The 27,841-nt window shown below is 42.5% G+C and overlaps 1 protein-coding gene and 1 pseudogene across 3 annotated transcripts in view; one reads left to right on the top strand and one right to left on the bottom strand.

Moving 5' to 3' along the window:
* The window catches only part of RCOR1 (REST corepressor 1), a gene marked incomplete at both ends in the record, with an annotated part of 112,959 nt that overhangs the window by 67,186 nt on the left and 17,932 nt on the right, over window positions 1–27,841 (bottom strand). The window lies entirely within an intron of this gene.
* On the top strand, window positions 23,595–24,378 carry LOC307050506 (ribosome biogenesis protein NSA2 homolog; annotated as a pseudogene). The gene has a single exon. The product of its transcript is annotated as a ribosome biogenesis protein NSA2 homolog (transcript).

The raw sequence follows: 27,841 nt of genomic DNA, 5'->3' as shown, positions 1-27,841 counted from the left end.
ATCATGCACTTCCTGCATGATATGTTAAGAAGGGCACAGTACCCTTCTGTGGGATCCCCGCCCAAAACTCAAAACTGGTATCTAATCATGAAAACATCAGACAAACTTGATTCATTGCGTATTCTGTAAAGTAACTAGCTGTACTATCCAAAAATATCAAGGTCATGAGAGACAAGGAAAGACCAAGGAACAAATATGGACAGAAGGAAACTAAAGGGACATGACAACTAAATACAACACATAATCCAGGATTGTATTCCAGACCCTTAAAGAACATTATTGGGACAAATGATGAAATTTAAATGGGTCTGTGGATTAGAGGTATTACAGGATCAATGTTCCAATTTCCTGATTTTGATACGTGGTTATAAAGGATAATGCCTTTATTTATAGGAAATACATAGTGACATATTGAAAAATAATGGAGGACTTCCCTGGTGGCACAGTGGTTAAGAATCCACCTGCCAATGCAGGGGACAGGGGTTCGATCCCCGGTCCGGAAAGATCCCACATGCCGCGGAGCAACTAAGCCTGTGCACCACAACTACTGAGCCTGAGCACCACAACTACTGTGCCCGCACGCTGCAACTACTGAGCCCACTCGCCACAACTACTGAGCCCGCGTGCTGCAACTACTGAAGCCCACACGCCTAAAGCCCGTGCTCCACAACAAGAGAGGCCACCGCAGTGAGGAGCCCGCGCACTGCAACAAAGAGTAGCCTCCACTTGCCACGGCTAGAGAAAGCCCGCGAGCAGCAACAAAGACCCAACGCAGCCAAAAATAATAATAATGATGGAGTCAACAACTTGGTAATAAAAAAGACAAATAACCCAATTAAAATAAAAAGACATTCGTCCACATAAGCACATGAAGAGATACTCAACATCATCAGCTATCAGGGAAATGCAAATCAAAACCACAATGAGGGGAGCTCCCTGGCTGTCCAGTGGTTAGGACTCGATGCTTTCACTGCAGTGGCCCAGGTTCCATCCCTGGTCAGGCAACTAAGACCCTGCAAGCTGTGTGGCATGGCCAAAAAAGAGAAAGAAAAAGAAAAAAAGAAAGAAGAACAAAAAACAACACAGTGAGATACCACCTCACACCACTAGAATGGTTATAATTTAAAAGACAGGCAATAACAAGTATAGACAAAAATGTGGGAAAATTGCAACCCTCATTATACTGCCGGGGGGAACGTGAAATGATGCAGCCACTTTGGAATGGAAAACAGCTTGGTGTAGAATCCTAGATTGGAAGCAATACTCCTAGAATCTGAGGGCACTATTCCACTGCCACTGAGATTCCAGAGTCATGCAGATTCTCAATCCATTCTTGTAACTTGATTTGTTCCCTCTGGAAGGTTTTGTGATCCTTTCTATGCTCAACGTTCTGAAATCTCATTAACTTATTTTTTTTTTTAATTCACTGTGCTGGGCACTTGGTGGATCTGTTCAATCTAGAGATTTATGACCTTCAGTTCTGGAAAAATTTTAAGTGCTAATTTAATCACTGTACCCTTTCAATTTTCTTTTTTCCCCTCTCTCTAGTAATTCAGATGTTGGCTCTCCTGAACTGATCCATTAAGTATGATATACTCCCTTGTTTTGCTTCTGTATTTATCATTAATTATTAACATAATGTCACAACTGTTTTAATTATCTCTTTCTCTTGGTGTGGGCTCTCTCTCCTCTACATACACACACACACACACGCACACACACACACGATAAATGCAGACATCATAACACATCTTTTGGTATGCTTCTCCTAGGAATAAGATGATTTCCTACATTACCTTAGTACCATTATCACACTTAGAGAAAATTAACACTAATTCATTATCACTTAATATACAGTCCATATTAACATTTCCACACTTCTTCCTCTCACCTCAAACAATATTTTTCAATCAATGATCCAATCAAGGCTCAGGCACTGTCCATTCTCTTTTTCATCTGTCTCTGCCTAGTACTTCCTGGAAGATTTTTTCAGTTTCCTATTGAAAATTTTCCAAGAGCTCTTTCTTACTCTCTGAATGGTTCCCTATTTTGTATAATCCCTTTTTTTTTGGGGGGGGGGGTGCTGTGCAGTATGCAGGATCTCAGTTCCCCGACCAGGGATCGAACCCGCATCCCCCGCAGTGGAAGTGTGGAGTCCTAACCATTGGACCGCCAGGGAAGTCCCTGTATAATCCTATTTTTGCATCATGAATTTAACGTTTTCTTTTAGTTCTTTAAGCCTTCTGTTTTTGAAGTTTGAACTTTCCTTCTGCAACTTACATTTTCTTTCTTCATTCAGTTTCTTTTTATCTGTTTGCATGACACTGTTAGAGGCTTTCTTCATGTTTACGATGATCCTTGACTGTTTGGTCATAGGAAGTCCTAACTAAAAAGTAGGTTTTAATTTCATGTGCACAGATGAGGCTTGTTCGTAGCAAGGCTTTTGCCTGCAGGGTGATCAGACAGGGATCTGTTTCACTCAGACCCGTGGTGGACTGTACTTTCTAAAGCCGACCGCATTATCCCCCACCTCGTGTCATCTTCCTACGCTGTGACCAACTGTAACTCTTGCCTTCAAGAGCTGAGGTCTATGCTCCCTCCCCCTTGAACTTGGGCAAGTTTGTAACTACAGCAGAAATGACATGAAATGCCTTCCAAGACTACATCATAGAGACGAAACAGACTCTGTCTGTTTCTTCTGAGACACATACCTTTGGAAAGTATGTGTCTGTGTGAGCAATCTGAGTGCTTGAAGCAGGGGCACAAACTAGTCCACACGCAGAGATCTCGTGGAAAGGCCGTGAGACTACGTAAGAGACAGGCGCCCAGCCGCGGCCCCGCCACACACCCAGACTCGCCTGCCTGTGCCCACGACTCTTCCAGCTCCACCGATTGACTGCAGCCACCGAAATTACCTGAGCCAGAATCAGAATCGGCCAGCAAAGCTCCCCCAAATTCCTGACCCATAAAAACCAGTCAAGTATTCAGTCATTTAATTTGGGGGGGTCATTTTTTAGGCAGGAAAAGTAAGTGAAACAGATTTTGGCACCTGGAAGTGAGATGCCACTGCAACCAAAACCTAGAACGTGTGGTAGTGGCTTTGAGACGGGGTGGCAGGTGGAGGCTGGGAGGCCTTGGGGAGACTGCTACTGAAAGCCTGAAGGGCCTCGACCAGGAGGCTATTGGTAAAGGCTTAGTGGGAAGTAAGAAAAATATTACTCTACACTGGAGAAAAGGGCACCTTTGTTATACGGTGGTGGGAAATGCAGCCGGCCCGTAATCACGTGGAATCTTTTATCTGATCAGCTCAGTGACCTATCAAAGGAGATTCCCAGGCGTAACACGTGAAAGCGCCACCCCACTGCTTCACGGTGCCTGTGATAACATGAGGGGTGGGGATGCTGAGGAAAACCAACTGTTAAAAGTAAGGGGTCAGAACTTGCTGGGTTCAAAAACAAAGCTAATGGGAGTTCCCTGGGGGCCTAATGGTTAGGATCCAGCACTTCAACTGCGGAGGCCGGGGTTCGAGCCCTGGTTGGGGAACCATCCCACACACCGCAGAGTGCAGCCAAAATGCAAAAAAATTAAAAAATAAAGCCACTGCTTATCCCCAGCCTCTCCTGAAAGCAAAATGATTCTCAAAAAATAGGAAATGGCTACAGCAGGGAAGACTGAATCCAGGCTATGGTTGAAAAACTTTTTAAAATACCTCAGAAAGATCCAAGAAGGTTCCAAATTGGCATTTTAAACAGACCAAGGGTCTTCTAAAAATCTTAAGGGCTGCCTCTAAAGAGCCTCTCCATTAAAACAGTGGAGCTCCTCAGACTGCTAGCAGAGGCCGTCCCACAGCAGACTTACAAGGAGTCCGAGGAAGTGAAGGACCTAAGAGTGTGGCTGGGGAGATGGGCTGTGGGAATGGGGAGTTAGTGTCTACCGGTTATGGAGTTTCAGTTTTACTCTATAGATGAAAAGCATTCTGGAGGTGGATTTCTGCTGATGGCTGCACAACATTATGAATGTATTTAATACCACTGAACTGTTCACTTGAAAATGGTTAAAATGGAACAACAAGGTCCTACTGTATAGCACAGGGAACTATATCCAATCTCCTGGGATAAACCATAATGGAAAAGAATATTAGGAGCTTCCGTGGTGGCGCAGTGGTTAAGAATCCGCCTGCAAATGCAGGGGACATGGGTTCAAGCCCTGGTCCGGGAAGATCCCACATGCCACGGAGCAACTAAGCCCGTGCGCCACAGCTACTGAGCCTGTGCTCTAGAGGCCGTGAGCCACAACTATTGAGCCCGTGTGCCACAACTACTGAAGCCCGCGCGCGCCTAGAGCCTGTGCTCCACAACAAGAGAAGCCACCGCAGTGAGAAGCCCGCGCACCGCAACAAGAGTAGCCCCCACTCACCACAACTAGAGAAAGCCCACGCACAGCAACGAAGACCTGACACAGCCAAAAATTTAAAAAATAAAATATTAAAAAAAGAATGTATGTGTATAAAACTGAGTCACTGTGCTGTACAGCAGAGATTGCCACAACACTGTAAATCAACTACACTTCAACTAAAAAAATGGTTAAGATGGTAAATTTTATGTTATGTGCATTTTAACACAGGTTTAAAAAATCAGACATGACTTATGGAAAAGGATAACTCAGAAAGCAAAACAAAACTCTCACTGTAGAGCCAAGAGCCTTAGAGAATCATTCCCAGATAAGAGAAATGAGTCCTAATCAAGGACTGGCAACCTATGCCTGGCTGGATTTCAGAAAAGCTTTGGACCAGTGACTGTTACGCCTGTTTTCTCCTTTTCTGAACAGATGCATCTACAGCAATTATCCTAAGCCTGACCCACCATTTCAAGTTGGAGAGAATGGCAGTTTACTTGTCTCTTAAGTTCACATGTGTCCAGATCTAGAACCATGCCTGAGGAAACTCATCTGGCCACAGCTGGGCCTGATTTAGATGACAAGATCCTGAACTCGGGGCTAATGCCATAACTGGTAGAGACCTGGGGGAGGGCATGAACATAATTTGCATGTAATAGGAACATCTTATAACTAAAGGGTGAACTGTGGTAAATCATATTTTCCAAAGATGGCCACAACATCATCCTACACCTTCTCCTCATAATCAGACTTTGACTCAACTTCTCTCAAGAGATGGAATCTATGCTGCCTCCCTTTGAAGCTGAACAGACATGTGACTATGGCAGAAATGATGCTGAGGCTAGGTCATAAAGGCCGTATGACTTACACTCGGTTCTCCCAGTATGTGCCCATGCTAAGACCACATGAAGAAAGGTGCTTGGCCAGCCCAAGCTGCTTCAGCACCCCTGCAGATCTGTGTGCAGCCACCATGTGACCACAACCTAAAGAGAAATTCAAGCCAAAACTGCCCACCTGAGCCCTTCCTAAATCCTGACCACCAGAAACTGTGAGAGACAATAAAATGACTGCTGTTGTTTTCAGGCAACAGTCATGAAAACAGTAATGCAAACAGTTAACTGGAACACAGACAGTGTGACAACTGTCAGATGCTGCAGACCTTTACATCTGGGCCAGTTTCTCTCCAAGAAGGATCTTCTAGTCTGCTGCAAGAATTCTGGGATGTTCTGAGGTTCTCACCATTCAGTAGGCAAACTTTCATTTAACCTACGCACCTACCACCCGCCCATATCTAGGCATCCATCCTCCGCCCCTCAAATCCAGCGTCCCTTTGGTTCAAACTCTACGAAGAGTAAATCTGTCCTCTGCTGGGATAGAAAAGGGGCAGTTGCTGGGCTGCGGGAGTGAAGCCAGACTCTAGAGGGCTTCCTACAAACGTCTGGTCAGCCCTGCGGTGGAGCCCGGCCCGCACCGCACTTCAGCCTTTGGAGACATCCGGTACTTCCACTCCCCAGGCCTTTCGGAGGTTCTGCAGCAGCAATCCGCTTGCTTCCTCCTGGCGTCACTACCTCTCCCTCTGCTTCAGCTTTCTCAGTTCTGCCAAGGTAATTATTTTACATTAACCTATTTTTCAGTTTCCAAAACATTAGTGATATCTCCATACTGCTCTACTGTTTATAGTATCCCATTACTCAAGGCATCAAAACTCAGTCTTTTTACCTCCCTGCCTTTCTGCCAGCCCTATATGCTTTCTTCACATCCCCTCAAATCTAATCTCTTTTCCATTTCTAATGCTTAGTTCACCTTCACGCTCACTTCACTACCACTGTAAAACCTTTTAAATGGCCATCCTGACTCTCTTCTGCTATACTCCACCCAGTCCTTCCTATAACGTCTCAGAATACTTTTCGGGCTCATATTATGCTAGCACATACAAAGTGTTCAGCAAGTTTAACAATTAGTATTATCATTAAATTATCAATCCAAGACTTTTATAAGGCTTATCTCTTAATCCTCATATCAACCCTATGAGATAAATATCATCCTAACTTAACAAAGAAAGTAATTCAACAATTACCTATGGAATTGAACTGTCCCTCATTTTCCTCTTGCCAAATAATCTCAATAATCTTACCCAAGCTCTAAAATTTTATTCTCTACAATTCAAAAGTAAGAAACTGGAGGCACTACATACAACTTACACTAAACACAGATTTTCAAGATCACAGACACGTGTTAATATTGGCATTTAACAAAGGAGTTTATTCCTTCTAGTTGACTCCTTCTATTCCTACTTATTCCTTCTCTTAGATCATGAAACTAAAAGGACACTGGACCAAGATACAGCTGGGGCAGGAAAGCGGGTAAAAACCAAACACACCCAAAAGGAACGGAGCCACAATTATATTAATCCCTGTGTTAACCACCCTCATCCCCAAACACTGGACCTTATCCAACCACAAGGGAGGTTCTCCCAAACGTTCCCAGCATGAAATCCAGAAATATAAGGTTCCCTTCATAAATATTCAGATGCAATGCTGCTCCAACCTTCAATGTGACTTCTCTGCAAAGAGAAGTCTGAGTCACAGCTACACACATTCAAAGCCAATAAATGAGGATACAACCAACTTTGTAAAACCAGCCTTCATACTACGTTTGACACACTAGCAAATCCCATAGGAACTATATGTGATACAGGAGGATAAAGCAGAAATAAAACATGGCCCCCACTTTCTTGGAGCATATAATCTAGTGGGCAAGAAATATTAAACCTTGTGCAAGTTATTTAACTTCTCTAAGCCTTAGAGAAGGTTTCCGTATCTGTAAAATGGAGTGAATAGTAACTACTTCCTAGGTTATCCTGTAATGCGCTGATCACAGTGGCTGGCACACAAAAGGTATAAATGTTACCTATTATCTATTACTACTGAATAACTACTCAAATAATTCTTTAAACTATAATCAGACAAGGAGCTAGTAAGTATGGTGGCCTCTGGGGAACTGTGTGACTTAAGAGGACAGAGGTAAGAAACCAATTACATTGCGCTCCACACCTTTTTCAAATTTAGTTGTTTTATACCAATGACACATTACCTATTAAAAATTTTAATTAAAAAAAAATGAAAACCTCAGCCAAAATAAGAGACAGGTATCTTAATCTCCACAAGGCCTCCTTCATTAGTCCGCCGAGTCTGAGAGTCAGAAGGACTACCTGAAATACCTGTCGTCATGCTGGGATTTGATATATATTCTAGGGTGGGTCGGGCCGTCCACATCTTGTCCCTACACATCTGAACACCGACCTTTTAAACCTAAAAGGCCAAGCTTATAGCACACAGTTACCTCATCTTATTCTCTTCAATTTCAAACATTCAACTAATTAAAAACATGACCTGTCCTTTCCACTCTAAAAGGTTCTACAATTTCACAGTTTTCATTCCAGACTATTCTGTTTCATTACCCTCCTCCACAGAAGGTAAAACATCCAAACACTTTTTAATGAGGAAATTTTATTACATTTCGAGCTACATCTGCCTAGCAACAAATTATAAACTTATGTCATCCTACTTATGTTCCCATGGATACAGTCATGAACGGTACAGTGGCAGCTCTACAAATCAAGAAAAGAATCCCAAGGGAATCACATTGAAAACTTGGATAGAAAACAATACTATAAAGGTAGGAATAACGCCTAGTCCCTTCCCATCAAAATTCATCTCTCCATTACCTACAAGTCCCAAACAGCCTTCTATTAGAATCTTCCTCCTTAAACCTACCCTCAACCAGTATTTCTAAAAACAACTGTTGGACTTCCCTGGCAGTCCAGTGGTTAAGACTCTGTGCTTCCAATGCAGGGGGTGCAGGTTCAATCCCTGGTTGGGGAACTAAGATCCCACATGCTGCGTGGCACAGCCAAAAAATAAATAAATAAAAATTTTAAAATAAAATAAAAACAACTGTTAATAAGAATTCAGCTTGGACTTTCCTGGTGGCGCAGTGGTTAAGAATCCGCCTGCCAAAGCAGGGTACACGGGTTCGATCCCTGGTCTGGGAAGATCCCAGATGCCGTGGAGCAACTAAGCCCGTGGGCCACTACTGAGCCTGTGCTCCAGAGCCCACGAGCCACAACTACTGAGCCCACGTGCCACAACTACTGGAGCCTGTGCACCTAGAGCCCGTGCTCCGCAACAAGAGAAGCCTCCGCAATGAGAAGCCTGCATACCTCAACGAAGAGTAGCCCCGCTCTCCACAACTAGAGAAAGGCCGCACGCAGCAACGAAGACCCAACACAGCCAAAAATAAATAAGTAAATAAATTAATTAAAAAAAAAAAAAAAGCAATTCCAGGGCTTCCCTGGTGGTTCAGTGTTTGAGAGTCCGCCTGCCGATGCAGGGGACACGGGTTCGTGCCCCAGTCCAGGTAGATCCCGCATGCCACGGAGCGGCTGGGCCCGTGAGCTATGGCCGCTGAGCCTGTGCGTCCGGAGCCTGTGCTCCGCAACGGGAGAGGCCACAACAGTGAGAGGCCCGTGTACCGCAAAAAAAAAAAAAAAAAAGGCAAGTTCCTTTAACATGCAGAGAGTCCTCATAAATCAATAAGAAAGTAAAATGGGAAAAGGTCACAAACAGCACACAGAAAGAAAAAAACAAATGGTCTATAAATATATGAACAGTTAAGGTCACTAGTTAAAAGGATAATTACTCTTAAAATAAGGACACTTTCAAAATCTACAGGGAAAACAGCCTTTGCAGAAGGCAATTTGGAAGTTTAGATCTAAATTTTGATCCAATTGTTCCACTTCTAGGAATTTACTGTACAGAAAAGTTAACCCAAGTGAACAGAGATTATATGTAGCAAGACGATCATGCAGAATTTGTTGTAATAGAGAATATTAGAAACAAGAAAATGTGGTACATATATACAATGGAATATTACTCAGCCATAAAAAGGAATGAAATTGGGTCATTTGTAGTAACGTGGATGAACCTAGAGTCTGTCATAGAGTGAAGTAAGTCAGAAAGAGAAAAACAAATATCGCACATTAATGCATATATATGTAATCTAGAAAAATTATACAAATGAACCTATTTGAAAGGCAGGAAAAGAGACGGAGACATAGAGAATGGACTTGTGGACACAGTGGGGGAAGGGGAGGGTGGGACGAATCAAGAGAGCAGCATAGACATATACACACGACCATGTGTAAAACAGATAGCTAGTGGGAAGCTGCTGCCTAGCACAGGGAGCTCAGCTCGGTGCTCTGTGATGGCCTAGAAGGGTGGGATGGGGGCGGGGGGGGTGAGGGTGGGAGGGAGGCTCAAAAGGGAGGGGATATGAGGATATATGTATATGTATAGCTGATTCACTTTGTTCTGCAGCAGAAACTAACACAACGTTGTAAAGCAATTTTACTCCAATAAAAAAAATAATTTAAAAAAAATTTTTTAAAGAAAATGTCTATCAGTAGGGTCAAATCATGATTAAATCCATACAAACACTCTACACAATCATTATGAAGAAAAATAGCTGCTCATTTTTACATATGAATATATACAGTCTAATAAATATATATTGCTTCAGTATTTCTCCATATAGGAGATTTTAGAAGTTTATATGGGGCTTCCCTGGTGGCGCAGTGGTTGAGAATCTGCCTGCCAATGCAGGGGACATGGGTTCGAGCCCTGGTCAGGGAAGATCCCACATGCCGCGGAGCAACTAGGCCCGTGAGCCACAACTACTGAGCCTGCGCGTCTGGAGCCTGTGCTCCGCAACAAGAGAGGTTGCGATAGTGAGAGGCCCAGGCACCGCGATGAAGAGTGGCCCCCGCTTGCCACAACTAGAGAAAGCCCTTGCACAGAAACGAAGACCCAACATAGCCTAAATAAATAAATAAGACGGCATATTAAAAAATAAATAAATAAACAAAATCTTTTTTTAAAAGTTTATATGGAGGAAAATTTTAAAGTTTGCATGAGAAAAGCCAGGAGAAATGGGAAAGGGAAGGAGGACCTAGAAATTATAAACAATAGAAGCACATGCAAAAAACCCCACAGATTTTACTAAAAAAAAACAAAAAAAAAAAAAGAAAGAAAACTTCTAAATATTTCAAAGGCAAGCAATCTGAGAACACATATTTGCAGCAGGTGACTAAGTGTTAACATCTCAAATTGATAAAAAAACCATAAAAACCCTATTTAATGAGAAAAGGACATAAGGACAATTCATAAAAGAGTACGCAGAAAATGTTCCACCTCTGGAAGCTGGAAAAATTTTTATTAAACAAGGCAATCTTTTGCGTATTAATTAATATGCAATTAATTTCATCTATTTGTCTAGTGCAAACAAGAGTATATATAGCAAAACAGACTGCAATATACTGCTGCTATGCACTAGTATGTGCCTTCTGGAAAGCAATCTGCAATATGTCTAAAGATCTTCAAAATGTTCATACATTTTGACCTAGTAATTTTGCTTTGGGGAATCCACAGAAATAATCCAAAATACAGGGAACCATTTTAAATACACGGAGATTCATCTCAAACTGCCTGTAAGAAAAAAGCAATTGTTTAAGCCCAAATATTGCCAACAATAAGCAGTGGTATTCTACTCCATGGACTGTTATCCAATTATTAAAAGTCTTGAAGGCCATGCACATAAAAACTGTTAACGTCATAACAACACTAATAGTGAACTTACTTCTTGTCAGGCACTGTTCTAAGCACTTTAGGTATATTAATTCATTTAATAATAGTGTTGGGAAAATACTAATGGCATAAAGCCGTGGTTCTTCGGGTTGGTTTTTTTTTTTTTATCTGAGTCAGAAACCACTGAGAATTTCATGAGAGCTATCGATGCTGACATTTTCCGCAAAAAAAGCACAACATTTTGCACACAACTTCAGAGGGTTCCTAGGTCCCAGGTTAAAAACCCTGTATGGTCAGCACGTTTACAACAGTGTAAGAAACAAGCGTATGGAAGATGCGAGGCAATATAGCCAAATGGAACCACTTTTCCTAGGGATGTGGATCTATGAAAGTACTGACAGTGTCTAGCTGGGAAGGATCTTTGTGTAAGTAACCAAAATGGTGTGTCGGGGGGGAGCAGGTAGGTGAGGGGGGAGCCACGAGAATTTTTAAGTCAAACAAACCTGAGCTCAAATCCAAGCTTTGACAATTACTAACTATGGAACACTGGCAGGTCAGTCTTAGTTCCCTCCTGTGTAAAAGGTCAGTGTTCTTCACAAGACTGCTATAAATGTACATATAAAAGGTGTTCTATAAATGATAATCCTCTCCCTACGTGATTACTTAATGATTTGAAAAATTAATGTCACCTACGCCAAAGTCATCTTAAAAGTAAGCAAACTAACATTTTCCCTGAACCTCAATATATATGAGCCTGTCAAACAGACACAAAGTTCATAGTCATCCTAGTTACCAACATACCTTCCTCCCCTTCCTAGAAGGAGACAATAGACAAACAGCAACATATAACGTTAGCCTCTATCCTTACTATAAACAGAACAAGTGTTAGAGCTGCTGCATCATTAAAAATGTAATACGGGGCTTCCCTGGTGGCGCAGTGGTTGAGAGTCCACCTGCCGATGCAGCAGACACGGGTTCGTGCCCCGGTCCGGGAGGATCCCACATGCAGCGGAGTGGCTGGGCCCGTGAGCCATGGCCGCTGAGCCTGCGCATCCGGAGCCTGTGCTCCGCAACGGGAGAGGCCACAACAGTGAGAGGCCCGCGTACCGAAGGAAAAAAAAAATGTAATACGAAACATGCTGTAGAAAAGATGTTATAAATATACAGAATATTTATGTGGTATATACTTCCTGAAACCAATGTTAGTGGGAACTCTCTGCCCCCAGCGGCAGAAAGCATAGTGCTTCACTTGACTACAGTCACATTAGCAACTTCTTTAGCGAAAAAGAGATCTCCCAACTATTCAAACCTGCAGAAACCCAGTTTGGAGAAGTTTGTTTTTTATACAGTAGTCAGGGTTAATAAAGAGGCTATCACACCACATTCAAGCCTAGAATTTTCACTGACCCTACCTCTCACCAGCTGGGGAAAGATACCAAAGGGCCTCAGGCAGTTCCACAGGAACTGCATCCTCTCCCCGCCACTGAGCTGCAGGAAAGACAAAATGGACCCTCATCCCACATTCCTGAAGCACAATTACATGGGGTGCACAAGCACGTAGGTGTGAGACACTCTGGAGGCACTTCACATCAAAATGGGATCTTAATGGTCATGCCTCAGAAGTCTACCTTCTATTATATAGAAAAATAGGATTTTTAATTTTAGAATTTTGTTTTACAGTCAACTTTTCAAGACTTAATATTCAACTGAGAACAAATTCCATTTTGGATTGCAAACTAACATTCCTTCAAAGTATAGAGTAAAAAGGGCTCTACCCCATAAAGATTTCTGGATCCCACCGGCCCCATTTCACATAGGAGCTGTGAAAGCCTGTATTATAGCTTTCCAGTTGTCCTGTGGCCACCTGTAACAACTTTCTACAAGATTAGAGAAAATTTTAGAGCTGGAAGAGACCTTCTGAGATCATCTGATTAACTGCAGAATGGAGCTATATCTTACAAGAGGATTAGGTTACAAGTTATCAGGTAACGTGAAAATGGCACACAGTCAAAATCTTGAAAAATACCTCAGGAAAGCTCCCTGCTGGAGGCCAACAAACAAAATTATTTCAGGAAGCTCAAATCCTCCACTGCCAAAATAAGTAATTCCTGTACTCACTGAGCGCCCAAATAAAGTTGCTGGGCTGTTATTTAAAAGTCATGGGCTTCACTGGTGGCGCAGTGGTTAAGAATCCGCTTGCCAATGCAGGGGACATGGGTTCGAGCCCTGGTCCGGGAAGATTCCACATGCTGCAGAGCAACTAAGCCCGTGCACCACAACTACTGAGCCTGCGCTCTAGAGCCCACGAGCCGCAACTACTGAGCCCGCATGCTGCAACTACTGAAGCCCGCGTGCCTAGAGCCTGTGCTCCGCAACAAGGGAAGCCACTGCAATGAGAAGCCTGCGCACCACAACGAAGAGTGGCCCCTGCTTGCCGCAATTAGAGAAAGCCCGTGCGCTGCAACGAAGACCCAACACAGCCAAAAATAAATTAATTAAATAAATTTATACGAAAAAAAAAGTCACGTTCAATTTAAAACATGAGACCCATACTTAACACGGTCATAGCTTCACAATGAGAGAATCACAAGAAAAGACTGAAGGTGATACCTAGCTCTTGCTTCCTCCAGGGCACAAGTATGACTATGATGACCATTGTCCAAGTGGGTCCTAGACAGTTCCAGTTTATACCCACCAACCCAGCATAATTTTTAAAAGGCTCCTGTTCACTTTCAAAAGTAGTCTGGACTAGTCTACTGCCAATGAACCTGCTCCACGCCTAGTTACCAGCACACCTCACAACACATCTGTGTAGTAAAACTCACAACACATCTGGGCTGGTCCGTGACTCGTGTTAACCAGGGAAATGTGACAGGAGTGATAATATGCCAGTTCTGGGCCTACACTTTAAAAGGACTAGCAATTTCTGGGACTTCTCTGGCGGTCCAGCGGTTAAGACTCCACGCTCCCGATGCATTTTTTTTATAATGTTAAAAAAAAAAAAAGACTAGCAGTTTCCGCTTCCTCCTTCTTGGAATGCTTGCCTAGGGGAGCCCTGAGCCACTACGTAAGACGTCTGACTATCCCAGTGGACACCTTGCCCACTGGAAAAAGGACAGGTCCTGAGACTACACAGAGAAGAAAATAGGTCCAGCTGTCCCAGCATCTCAGTGAGGCCACCAGATGACACCAACCCCCGCTACTCCCAGACAGCCACCACATGAGACACCCCAAGTAAGCCCAGCAGAACAGCTACCCAGCTTAGCAAGAACCATGAAATAGGAGTTGTTATCTAAGGCCATGAAGTTTGAATGGTTTGTTACACTTTCCTTTGAGGGAGAAGGGGACTCCTGTAATTCCTCATGGAACACTCCAGTGGTAGGTAGAGCTGATTTGATAACCTGAGCCAGAAAGGGCCAGCTCGTTCGTGATGGCAGTCACCATTACCCTTCTAATCTCCTGGACAAGGTATGGACCTCAGATCCAGGAACCTAACAGGTAGACTGACCCAAGAAGATCTGGGGAGGCTAAAGCTGAGAAAGGCTTGAGGTTCAGTTATTGCCGCACTGATATTAGAGAGGATTCCTAACTTTGAATGGCTGCTTTGTATTCTAAGCACTTTGAATATTTATCACCATTATGGCTGAAAGGCGACAAACAGCCTGCCCAAGATTTCCAAGCTCCTGCATGCCACAAAACAAGATGACATCTCTATATCTAGAAGGCAGCATATAATGTACTAACAGTCAAGAATATAGGATCTAGATCAAGTTACCTCAAGTTGGGTTCTGCCACTCACCAACTGAGACCTCAGGCAAGTTGCTTAAGCTCTCTAAATCTCAGTTTCATCGTCTGTACAATGGGGGTGATACAACTTGTGCTGCGGGATTGTTTTAAGGATTAAATAAGATCATGTTTGTAAAGGGCTTCAAGAGTGCTGGTTCTTTTTTTCTTTTTGATGTGGGCCATTTTTAAAGTCTTCATTGAACTCGTTACAATATTGCTTCTGCTTTACGTTTTGGTTTTTTGACCCTGAGGCGTGTGGGATCTTAGCTCCTTGACCAGGGATGGAACCCAAACCCCCTGCAATGGAAGGTGAAGTCTTAAGCACTGGACCACCAGGGAAGTCCCGCAGCAGTGCTGGTTCTTACATAAACACACACACACACACACACACACACACACACACACACACGGAGCTAGAAAGAAAGGAGGTGAGAAAGCTGGTAATGTGCCTTCAGAATGATGTCAGCTCATCCACAGTTAGACTATCGAAGACATATCTAAGAAAAGACATATACAAAAGGCATCTATCAGCCAATAAAGATATTCACTGCTGAGAACTCCAGGCTAAAAACCTGTATTTTGTAAACTTCCTGGGAAGAGTTTCTGTCCATGTTTTTAAACAAAAAGAAAGCTGTTACTGAGAGACAAATGTGCACCAGGCACTATCTCAGAAGCTGGGGGTATGAAAGGCAACAAGATTGAAAAGCCCTCACCTCACAAAGCTTACCTTCCAGTTGGAGGAGTCAGACAACAGACAAAATAAATAAGCAAGTAGGTTGGATTGATGAGAGTGAATAAGAAAAAAAATATAAAGCAAGGAGAGGGAACAGGAAGCACCAGGGATGCAGCTGAAATTTTTAGATAGCAGAGACCCTAAGGCGGGAGCACGTCTGACAGTGGTCAAGAAAGAGCAAGGAGGCATCTGTGACCAGAGTGCAGAAAAGTGGGAGCTAAGGTCAGGGGTGACAGGGACCAGATCCTGTACGGACTAAATAGGCATCTTGTTCTAGATGTCACGAGAAGAAAGGGTTTGTGATGGTTAATTTTATGTGTCAACTTGACCAGGCCAGAGGGTGCCCAGATATTGGTCAAACATTATTCTGGGTTTGTCACTGAGGGCGTTTTTGGATGAGATTAACCTTTGAATTGGTAGCCTGAGTAAAGCAGATTGCCCTTCATAAAGTAAGTGGCCCTCATCCAATCAGGTGAAGGCCTGAATTGAACAAAAAGGCTGAGTAGGAGGGAACTTCTCCAACCTGACCACTTGAGCTGGTTCTCAGGCCTGTGAACTCAAACTAGAACTACAATCTCTCCTGGGTCTCCAGGTTGCTGATGGCAGATTTTGGAACTTTTAAGCCTCCAGAGTCTCATGAGCTAATTCCTTATAATAAATCACACAGATATAGATACAGACATAGACAGAGATGTATCTCCTATTGATTCTGTTTCTCTGGAGAACCCTGCCTAATCAGGCTTCAAAGAGGAGTAATCTACAGGGTCTCTTGGGGTAAACAGGTCAAAGAAGGTGAGGACTGCAAAGTGACCACTGCATTTAGCAACACGGAAGTCACTAGTGATGTTATGAGCAATTTTAGAGGCGCGGGGCCTAAATGGATTGTGTTCAAGAAAGAACTAGGGAACAGGAAAGAAGAGAATACAGACACTTAATAATGAGAGGAATTTTCTTAAAAAAACAAGGGAGAAATAACAGCATTTTATATGCTACTGAGAATGATACAACAGAGAAGAAAAATTTGATGATGCAAATAAAGGATGAATGACTGGAGTGATGTCTTTGAGCAGGTAGAAGGTGACGGGGTCGAATGCACGTGAAACGACTGCACGTGAAACGACGGTGGCCTCAGCCAGGAGCATAAACACAGAAGATGAGGCAGCGGGTCAGGCACAGAAGTGGCAAGGTGCCATATGCCAGTGGGAGCCTGTGGAAGTTTTCTTCCAATTGCTTCAGTATTTTTCCCAGTGAAATAAAGGAAGGATGGGAAGGAAGAATGGAAGGTTTAAAGTGAGATATTTAAACACTGTCCGGGAGAGTAACTGGAGTGAGAAAACAGAATATAACCAGTAACAGGCCTGCTTGATTTTGGGGATCATGACTCTAAAGTGAGACTCGTCAGTAGGGTTTCTCCAGCCACATGTCAGCTATACTGACCCCAGCAAAAAACAAGCAAGAGGCTGGATTGAAGAGGCCAGAACAGATGCAGTTCATGCCCCTCCTCCAAACCCACCCAGGCCCGCCTGCTGCTCCACCTCCCAGCCAGAGCTGCCCCACCAGGCCTGGCCAACACGCGCAAGCTTCACGTGATCAGAGCCCCAGCCCCTGACCCGAGTGTCCTTTCCTAACACCGCCAGCTGTCCCTTCCTCCCCCCAGGGGTGAGGGTTGGGCTTTCGTGGGCTTTGTTTTGCCCACTGTGGCAGAAGAAGCCACAGCAGCTCCAATGCCCAAATTCAGCTGCTTCTCCAGCAGGTACCTGGAGAGCCCAAGTAACAAACCCGAAAGCACACAATAGTGAAGACCCTGTGGGGCAACTCTGACCATTAAGAGACAGGAAACGGGAAGGAGCCATCACATTTCTCAGCTGTCGTCCCCACACACCTGCCCCCTGGGAGTGTTCTGAGAGGTGCCATGATTCTCTGGAGGTTTCCAGCATTGCCTAGCAACCAGCTAAGGTTCTTGTGAAACTGTGGCCAGCTTGATAACATACCACTCACTTTGGATATGCTTTCTCTCCTTCTCTGCCTAACTTTCTTCTTTCCCCCCTCACTCTAACTTCACATAAAGTATTAGCATATAAGCTTTGTCTTACGCTCTTTTCTGGAGAAGCCAGGCCAAGACACAGGTGGTGGCTTAGCCAAGACTATAGATGAAACTAGAGGAAAACAAGGTAATAGGAGCAGAGAATGTATTATAACGACTGACTGTGAGAATGCTCAGGGGAATAGGTGGGAGGATCAATGAACTGAAGGTCACGATGGGGCGGGCCGAAGACCAGGAAATGGGAGGGTGGAAGGCGTGAGCTAAGAAGAAGTTCAGGAAGAAGCAGTCAGAGCGCTAAGTTTGAAATTAAGATGACAGGGGTGTTTCAGATAATGGTAATTCAAGGGAATGGGTCTACAAGGTAGGGGAGAGAACAGGATACCTGGGAGAGAGGTCAAGGAACTAAGAAGCCAAGGTATTTAGGGGCCGGGGTCACTGCTGTTTAACTGTTGTCCAGTCATTCACAGTTGCTCTGGGATCAACTATCTTCAGGGATACTGAAATCATAAAAGACTACAGACACTGTACTGTACTAAGTGACAGAAAGGTAGAAGCTACTTCTGTTCTAGTAATAGACTAGTAACTCAGACCCCTCCCTGAGAACCTGAACAAAATATTTAAAACATCTGCTTGAAGGAATCAGACAACTGACAAGATAAGGCCAGAATGCAGGAGAGACTGAAGCTTAGGAAGGGACGTCCAGCTACTGAGGTCACTCTTCCCCTCAAGGATGTTTGCCAATTTCATCGGGGACCATTAAGAGATGGAGTAATGTATCTGACAGGCTTCTGGAGTTAGGGCAAAGACACTGGACTCCACAAGTACTGCCACTGGGGAGAGGAGAAAAGGACAGCAGCTAGTGAATGCCCGTTTCTTGGCTGACACTCCAAAAGGCTATACCCTAGGAGTTAAGGATGAAACTGAAGTAAACAGACCCTCAAAGGGACGGCAGTTCAGCTTTGAATCATTTCAACTGGGTCATCTGAAATTGGATTAAGGTGATTCCAGAGTGCTAGTGTAAATAAATCCTCTCTAGAAGAAGATATTATCCTGGGCCTCAAAAATTTTTTATAACCGATTTTGCAAATTGCAAGTTTGATATAAAACGTGATAAAAAATGACCAGGCATATGAGGAAACAATACAACATGAACAAAAGACAGAAGAAATATAAAATGGAAACAGATCCACAAGCATTCCACATATTAAGAGTTACCAGATTTTAAAATAACTATACTTACAATGTTCTAGGAGATAAAAGACAAGATATACAATTTTAGCAGAGAACTAGGAACTATAAAAAAAGAACCAAATGAAAGCTCTAAAACTAAAAAAAGACTATACAAACTGAAACTAGGAACTCAATGGATGAATTTAAAAGCAGATAGAGAAAGACAACTTAGAATAAAGTAAGTCAAATGAAGCCCAAAGATGTTAAAATTTGAAAAACACAGACTAGAGGCTAAGAGACAGAGATACAGAACATATATGAAATTGAAGTTTCAAAAAAGAATGGAGGGTTTCCCTGGTGGCGCAATGGTTGAGAGTCCGCCTGCCAATGCAGGGGACACGAGTTTGTGCCCCAGTCTGGGAAGATCCCACATGCCGCGGAGCGGCTGGGCCCGTGAGCCATGGCCGCTGAGCCTGCGCGTCCGGAGCCTGTGCTCCACAACGGGAGAGGCCACAACAGTACCACAAAACAGTACCAGCTCACGTACCACAAAAAAAAAAAAAAAAAAAAAAAAAGGAATGGAACAGAAGCAATAACTGAACAATGACTGAGAAGTTCCTAAAATTAATGAAAACTCAGCAAGCCACAGGTTCAAGAAGCCCTAAGAATCCTAAACAAACTTAAAAAAAAAAATTCATACCTAGGGACATCACAATAAAATAGCTGAAACAAAGACAAAGAGAAAAAAATTTTAAATCACCTGAAAAAAAAAAAACAGGCGGGTTAAAATAATACTTTACTAAAAAAGAAAAGAAGACAATATATGTATATGTATAGCTGATTCACGTTGTTATAAAGCAGAAACTAACACACCATTGTAAAGCAATTATACTGCAATAAGGATATTTAAAAAAAAAAAAGAACACAGTGAAATACTTCTGAAGTGCTCAAAGAATATAACTGTGGCCTAGAATTCTATACCCAGTAAAAATAACCTTCAAGAATAAACCTGACATAAAAACATTTTCAGATAGATTTATCAATAGCAGGCCTACCCCAGAAGAAATATCACAGGATATTCTGCAAGCAGAAGAAAAATAAACCCAGATAGAAAATTGTGAGGGGCACAAAGGAACGAAGGGCAACAAAAAGGGTAAAGATGCGAAGGAATCCTAATGAAATAACTGTGTAAGATAATTGTTTCTATAGGAATTAAAACATGTAAGACAAAATATAAAACAACAAGGCACACAGGGAGCACCAGGGGTAACTGAAGGGTTCTATGGTCCTTGCACTGCCCTTTAAGAGGGCAAAAGCACCTAGTTTACATCAGATTGATAAATCAAGGATGTAAATTATAATCTCTAAGGGAGAAGATTCTGGGAAAATGGTGGAATAAGAAACACCCGAAATCTGTCTCCCCACCTAGACAACAACTGCACTGGCAGAATCTGTTGATGTAACTACTGAGTAACTCTGGGGTCTACTGAAGGCTTGCAACTTCCAGAAAAAGGGTAGGAACGTAAATTGCGTTAATTTCAACTTCAGCTTTTATACATGCGCTCCTATGTTCATAGCAGCATATTCATAGTAGCCAAGACATGGAGTCAACCTAAACGTCTATCAACAAATGAATCGATAAAAAAAGATGTAGTATAGGGCTTCCCTGGTGGCGCAGTGGTTGAGAGTCCGCCTGCCGATGCAGGGGACACGAGTTTGTGCCCCGTTTCGGAAGGATTCCACATGCCATGGAGCAGCTGCGCCCGTGAGCCATGGCCGCTGAGCCTGCGCATCCGGAGCCTGTGCTCCGCAACGGGAGAGGCCACAACAGTGAGAGGCCTGCATACCGCCAAAAAAAAAAAAAACGATGTAGTATATGTATAAGTGGAATATTACTCAGCCATAAAAAAGAGTGAAATAATGCCATTTGCAGCAACATAGACAGACCTAGAGATTATCATACAAAGCAAAGTAGTCAGAAGGAGAAAGACAAATACCATATGATATCACTTATATGTGGAATCTAAATTACAACACATATGTAGAACGTATCTACAAACATAAACAGACTCACAGACCTAGAGAACAGACTTGTGGTTGCGGGGCGGGGGGGGGGCGCGTTGGATGGAGTGGGAGGTTGGGATTAGCAGACGCAAACTATTATATACAGAATGGATAAACAACAAGGTCCTACTGTACAGCACAGGGAACTATATTGAATATCCTGTGATAAATCATAATGGAAAACAATATGAAAAAGAATGTATATATATGTATAACTAAATCACTCTGCTGTACAGCAGAAACAATCAAACTTTGTGAAAGTCAAAGACAGACAGAATCTTGAAAGCAAGAGAGAAATGACTCGTCGCATTCTAAGGATCCTCAGTAAGATTATAAGCAGATTTCTCATCAGAAACTTTGGAGGCCAGAAGACAGTGGGTCAATATATTCAAAGTGCTAAAAGGAAAAAACATCAACCAAAAAACCTTGTATCTGGCAAAACTGTTCTTTAAACAGCCTGAAAAAGGAAGGAAATTCTGACATATACTACAACATGGATGAATCTTGAGGACATTATGCCAAAGGAATTTAAAAAGAAAACAAAAACTGTATGATTCCATTTATATGAGGTACTTAGAGCAGTCAAATTCAGAAAGACAGAAAGTAGAAGGGTGGGTGCCAGGGGCTGGGAGAGGAGGGAATGGAGCGTATTTAATGGGTATAGAGTTTCAATTTTACAAGATGAAAAGAGCTCTGGAGATGGAGGGCGGTGATGGTTGCACAACATCATGAATGGATTTAATACCCCAAACTGTGCACTTAAAAATGATTAAAGATGGTAAATTTTCTGTGTATTTTACCACAATAAAAAAAATTTGCAAACCAAAATAAAACCATTAAGAGAACAGTATTTTGAAAAACAGCATATAACTACCAAGCTAAGGAGACAGGGTAGAGTAAGAATAAACACTAAATGCAAAAGAAGATCAAAGGAATAAGAAAGAAACAGAACAGGTGGGTCAAATAAATAGAAAGCTCTCAATCAGTAGATCTAACTACAAATATATGAGCAAATACTTAAAAGAAACTGTAAACGGTTCTAAATGTCCTACATAAAAGCAAAAATTTCCTTTTAAGATTTGGATTAAAATGTGTACAGACATACCTAAAACATAAGAATAAAGAAAGACTGAAAGCACAAAGATGAAAAGTCACTACGCAAACACTAACAAAAAGAAACTGGCGTAACTATATTGATATGAGGTAAGAAGCATTACAAGAGATACAGAGTGACTCCGTAATAAGGGGTTCAATCCTCCACAGCGACCTTTGGAGAAGCTGCAAAAAGCAGTAGTGAGTGGTATAATCTGATGACATCATATTCACTGTGGGTGTTTTTATGGAAGAGAAAAAAACGGTACAGAAGTGGCAATACAGAACAAGGAAGACATCCCACTTCCAGGCACAGTGATATGAGGAATGTAGGGAAAAGGCAAGCACCACGTGAGAGCGCTGCTGGGAAAACAGTGCCGTCAGGAGACAACGAATTTGCTGTAAGAACAAGAATGTGAGGAACATTCACAAAAGAAATTGAGGATTAGGGGGATTCTGCTGATGTACCCTGAGTTTCAGAAGCTTCCATATAAGTGCCAAGAGAAGGTCAGGGGTGCGAGATGCGATCAGAAAAAAAATGTACAGTATCTTAGAGATTAAAGCCTATAGAACAAGGGGATGACCTAGGAATCCTGGCCTTCTTTGTGACCGATAACCAAGAAAAAAGAACATATGGGACTTCCCTGGTGGCCTAGTGGTTAGGATTCCAGGCTTTCACACCTTGGCCCAGGTTCGATCCCTGGTTGGGGAACTGAGATCCCACAAGCCACACCGCACGGCCAAAAAGAAAAAGAAAAAAAAAAAAAAAAGCACATAATGAGATCAATACCAATGGCAGAGAGCGACAGAGAAGCTAGGAGTGCTGAGGGAGGGGAAGGTGGGGTGAGGACCTCTCCAGGAACATCTGAAGTTCTGGGGCTTCCTTTCAACTTCTGTTGAAGCCTCTAGGCTGGCAGAGTAGCAGTCTCACTCTGAGCAGAGGAACACTTTCTTGATCCCCTGAAAAAGGCTGCGCGACTCTGAGCTCGGATTTTAAAGAGCCAATAAATCTCTGGCAGCTACCAAAAGGAGGGTTATTCTCAGAGGAAGAAGTAGAGCTGGTTACACAGCCCTCCTCCAAAGTCCGCCTCTGGAGTTCCTACCTGCCCGAGTTCCAGAAGATTTTACATTGTCTTTAATAGTGTTGTTAAGCACAATTATTCTAGTACGAATGGTAATGAGGGTAATGCGAGTTCACCAGTTCTGTGCCTTTGTATTTCATTCATTTATTTGTTCAAAAGATTTTTACTTTGTGCCAACTATGTGCTGAACAATGTTCTAGACTCTGGGGATACAGCATAAACAAAAACCTGTGCCTTTATGGAGGTTAAGTTTTAGAACAGATACTAAACAAATATGTACTTTTATATTACGTTAGTAGGTGCTATGAAAATAAGAAACAGTGTACCAGGATAAGCGGGACTGGAGTGCAATGGAGGTTTTCATTTAAATAGGATGGTCAAAATATCTCCTCTGAATTATTCTTGCCCCAAATAATTTTAATCAGAAATTGATCAATCCTCTAAATTTAACCACCAGTTTATAGAAAATATAAAGGATAAAGGAACATGTTAAAAACAGTACAGGGGGTGGGTCTCTAAGACCAGAAAATTGAGAGCTTCTTCACGCCCCGGCAGCTGCACCCGGTGGCTTGGCGGCCGTCAGCATGCCACAAAATGAATATATCGAGTTACACCGTAAGCGCTATGGATAGCGTTTGGATTACCATGAGAAAAAGAGAAAGAAGGAAGATCTAGAGGCTCATGAACGTTCAAAGAAGGCAAAAAAAATGATTGGTCTGAAAGCTAAGCTCTACCATAAAGAGCGCCATGCTGAGAAAATACAAACGAAAAAGACTATTAAGATGCATGAAAAAAGAAACAGCAAACAGAAGAACGATGAAAAGACTCCACAAGGAGCAGTACCTGCATATCTACTGGACAGAGAGGGACAGTCTCGAGCTAAAGTACTTTCCAATATGATCAAACAAAAACGAAAAGAGAAAGCGGGAAAATGGGAAGCCCCTCTGCCCAAAGTTCGTGCCCAGGGAGAAACAGAAGTATTAAAAGTTATTCAAACGGGAAAGAGAAAGAAGCAAGCCTGGAAGAGGATGGTTACTGAAGTTTGCTTTGTTGGAGATGGCTTTACTCGAAAACCACCTAAATATGAAAGATCCATTAGGCCAATGGGATTACGTTTTAAGAAGGCCCACGTAACACATCCTGAGCTGAAAGCCACCTTCTGCCTGCCAATACTTGGTATGAAGAAGAATCCCTCATCCCCACTATATACAACTTTGGGTGTTATTACCAAAGGTACTGTCATTGAGGTGAACGTGAGCGAGCTGGGCCTAGTGACACAAGGAGGCAAAGGTCATTTGGGGAAAATATGCCCAGGTTACCAACAATCCTGAAAATGACGGATGCATAAATGCAGTCTTATTGGTTTGACAGCAGATACATACAAATATCTCCTTATAATTATTGAAGACTACACACCAATCAGAAAACCATTACTCTGATATTTCTGAATACTACCAATCAGCCTTACATGTCTGCAGTCATCAAGAAAACTATTCTATTGTTTAAAAAAAAATTTTTAATGGCCTAGTTTAAAAAAAAAAAAAAGAACAGTACAGGGATGCAATCAGAAAATCCAGAATGAGGGAAACTCAACCAGACAACCTAGTGGTTTTCTACAACTAAATTACGAGGGAAATCAAAATTAAAGACGGGAAAATCTATATATTAAGATTTATGTGTGTGCTTTTGGCCAAGATGGTAGCAGAGACCAGATTTACCCTCCTCCCTGAAAAATCCAGACAAACAAACAAAATATAAGAAACAATGGCCTTCCAGACAACGCACATCAGTGATCCTTGAAAGATGGGAAACAAGGGACTTCCCTGGTGGTCCAGTGGTTAAGAATCCACCTTCCAATGCAGGGGACGCAGGTTCGATCCCTGGTGGGAGAATTAAGATCCCACATGCTGCGGGGCAACTAAACCTGTGTACCACAGTGAGAGAGAAGCCGAGAAGCCCACTTGACGTAACTAGAGAGAAGCCTGCAATGAAGAGCCCACACAGCCCAAAAAAAAAAAGAAAAAAGGGAAACAAAGGAGATCAGCCTTACTGCTGTCCCAGCTTCCTGGTTTGAGAGAGCTTCCAGGCCATGGAGCCAGGACAGTGAAGTGAACCTTTATAAGCAGTTATGGGGATGACAAATAAGCATATCTTTTAAGTGTTCAATATCATTTGTCAGTAGGCAAATGTAAGTTAAAACCACAATATGATACCACTACACACATATTAGAATGTCTAAAATTGAAAAGACTGACCATAGCACCTGTTAGTAAGGTTGTGGCACAACTGGAATTCTCATACACGGCTGGTAAGAAGGTAAAATTATAAAACCACTTTGGGAAAGTCTGCAGTTCCTTAAAAAAATTAAGTATACAACTACTATATGATTCCGTTCCTGAGCATTTACCCACAGGAGAAGGAAATATATGTTCACACACAGACTTGTACACAAATATTATTCACAGCAGCTTTATTTGTCATAGCCAAACAATGGAAATAATTCAAATGTCCATCAAGAGGTGACTAAATAAAAAAAATTCTGGTGTATCCATACAAGGTAATACTACTGAGCAATAAAAAAGAATAATCAAATGATACATGCAACAATGTGGATGAGTCTCAAATCAATTATGCTGAAAGAAGCCAGACAAGACAGCACATAATTTAAGATTCCATTTATATAAAACTCTAGAAAATGCAAACTAATCTACAGTGACAGAAAGCAAATCAGTGGTTGCTTGGGGGAGGAGGGGAAGGTAGGAGGAATCACAAAGAGGCATGAGGAAATTTGGGGGTGGGGGGTGATGAATATATTCAGTATCTTGATTGCGGTGATAATTTCACAGGTGTATACATATGTCAAAACTAATCAAACTGGGACTTCCCTGGTGGTGCAGTGGTTAAGAATCCGCCTGCCAATGCAGGGGACACGGGTTCGAGCCCTGGTCCGGGAAGATCCCACATGCTGCGGAGCAACTAAGCCCATGCGCCACAACTATTGAGCCCGCACGCCACAACTACTGAAATCCGTGCGCCTAGAGCCCGTGTGCCGCAACAAGAGAAGCCTTCAATAGTTGTGGCATGTGGGCTTCAGTAGGTGTGGCTCGTGGGCGCATGGGCTTGGTTACTCCGTGGCATGTGGGATCTTCCCAGACCAGGGCTTGAACCCATGTCCCCTGCATTGGCAGGAGGATTCCTAACCACTGCGCCACCAGGGAAGTCCCAATAAACCTATTTTTTTAATGCAACATGTGCATCATGTTTGAATGCTGATCTAAGCAACTATTTAAAAAGAGACGACTGGAGATTTAATTATACTAAGGAACAAATATTAATTTTATTTAATTGTGCTACCTGTGGTTAGATTTTTTGTTGTTATTGTTGTTTTTTATATCTAAAGACTTAATTGTTTTAGAGCAGTTCTAAGTTTATAGCAAAATCAGGAGGAAGATACAGAGATTTCCCATATACTTTCTGCCCCCACACATGAATAGCTTCTCCCACTATCAACATCCCCACCAGAGAGGGACATTTGTTACCACTGACAAACCTATGTTGACACATCATAATCACATAAAGTCCATAGCACACTAGGGTTCACTTTTGGTGGTGTACATTCTGTGAGTTTGGACAAACGTATAATGACGTGTATCCATTACTATGGTATCCTAGAGTATTTTCCCTGTCCTAAAAATCCTCTGTGTTCTGCCTAGTCATTCCTCCTCCTCCTCTAACCTCTGGCAACCACTGATCTTTTTACTGTCTATGTAGTTTTGCTTTTTCCAGAATATCACATAGTTGAAAGAATACAGTATGATGCTAGACTGTCTGTATTTTAGAGATAACATACTTACAGATGGATAGGTAGGTAGGTCAAGACAGGCCTCATTGAGAAGGTAACACTTAAGCAAAGATTTGTAAGAAGCAAAGGAGATAAAAGTCATAAAAGTAATACAAGAACCAGACTAAGTAGGTCTTGTAAGGCCGTTGTGAAGTCTTTCACTTTTACCCTAAGTGAAACACGGGCCACTGTGAGGTTCTGAGCAGTAGAGGAACATACTGACTTACATTTTAACATGTGGAAGCAGAAGACTTACTAGAAGGCAACCTCAGTAATTAAAGTTATAGATAATGATGGCTTATAGGAGGACAGCTGCAGTGGAGGCAAATAAGAAGCAATCATATTCTCCAAGCTAGCAGATATGGTCTGTAGGCAGGGATACGAAAATGATATAGGCAGTTCCCACCCTCAATGGGCAGTGGCAAAGACATAGAAGCTAATACTTACCTAAAGATAGAGAAGTGCTGTGACAGAAGTAAGTAACAAGGTACAACAGGAAGACAGACGAAGTGGACGCAACTTAGAGGAGAGATGGGAGAAGCGTCCATGATAATTCTCCATCAATGTTGCCTGAATTATTATGTGCTGGTATCTCAACCTCAAAGCTGCTACATCCCCTATTCAGCGGATGGCACCACCAATCACCAAGTCACTTAAGCCAGAATCCTAGGAGTTGTTGTCGCCTCCTTGTACCCTACATTAAATCTATCATTACAGTCTGTCTACTGTAACCGCTTAAGAGCTTTCCAACACATCCTCATTTCCCTCCTACGCCCACGGCATCCCCTCACCAGAACTTGACTCCATGAGGGCCGGTATGTCTAGTCTGTTCACAGTGCCTACAATGGTGTCTGGCACATAGTACGTGCTCATTTACAAGTTTCTAAATAAGTAAGTGGTCTTCTCTACCTCTCGTTAATTCAGTCCCACAAGCTCTCCTCATCACAACAACCAATGATCTTTCTGAACTGCAATCACATTCACAGCACT

The sequence above is a fragment of the Hyperoodon ampullatus genome (assembly GCF_949752795.1).
Source record: "Hyperoodon ampullatus genome assembly, chromosome: 3".
Lineage (NCBI taxonomy): Eukaryota > Metazoa > Chordata > Mammalia > Artiodactyla > Ziphiidae > Hyperoodon > Hyperoodon ampullatus.
Note: the sequence above shows the minus strand (reverse complement) of the source record. Positions and strands in the feature narration are given on the sequence as shown.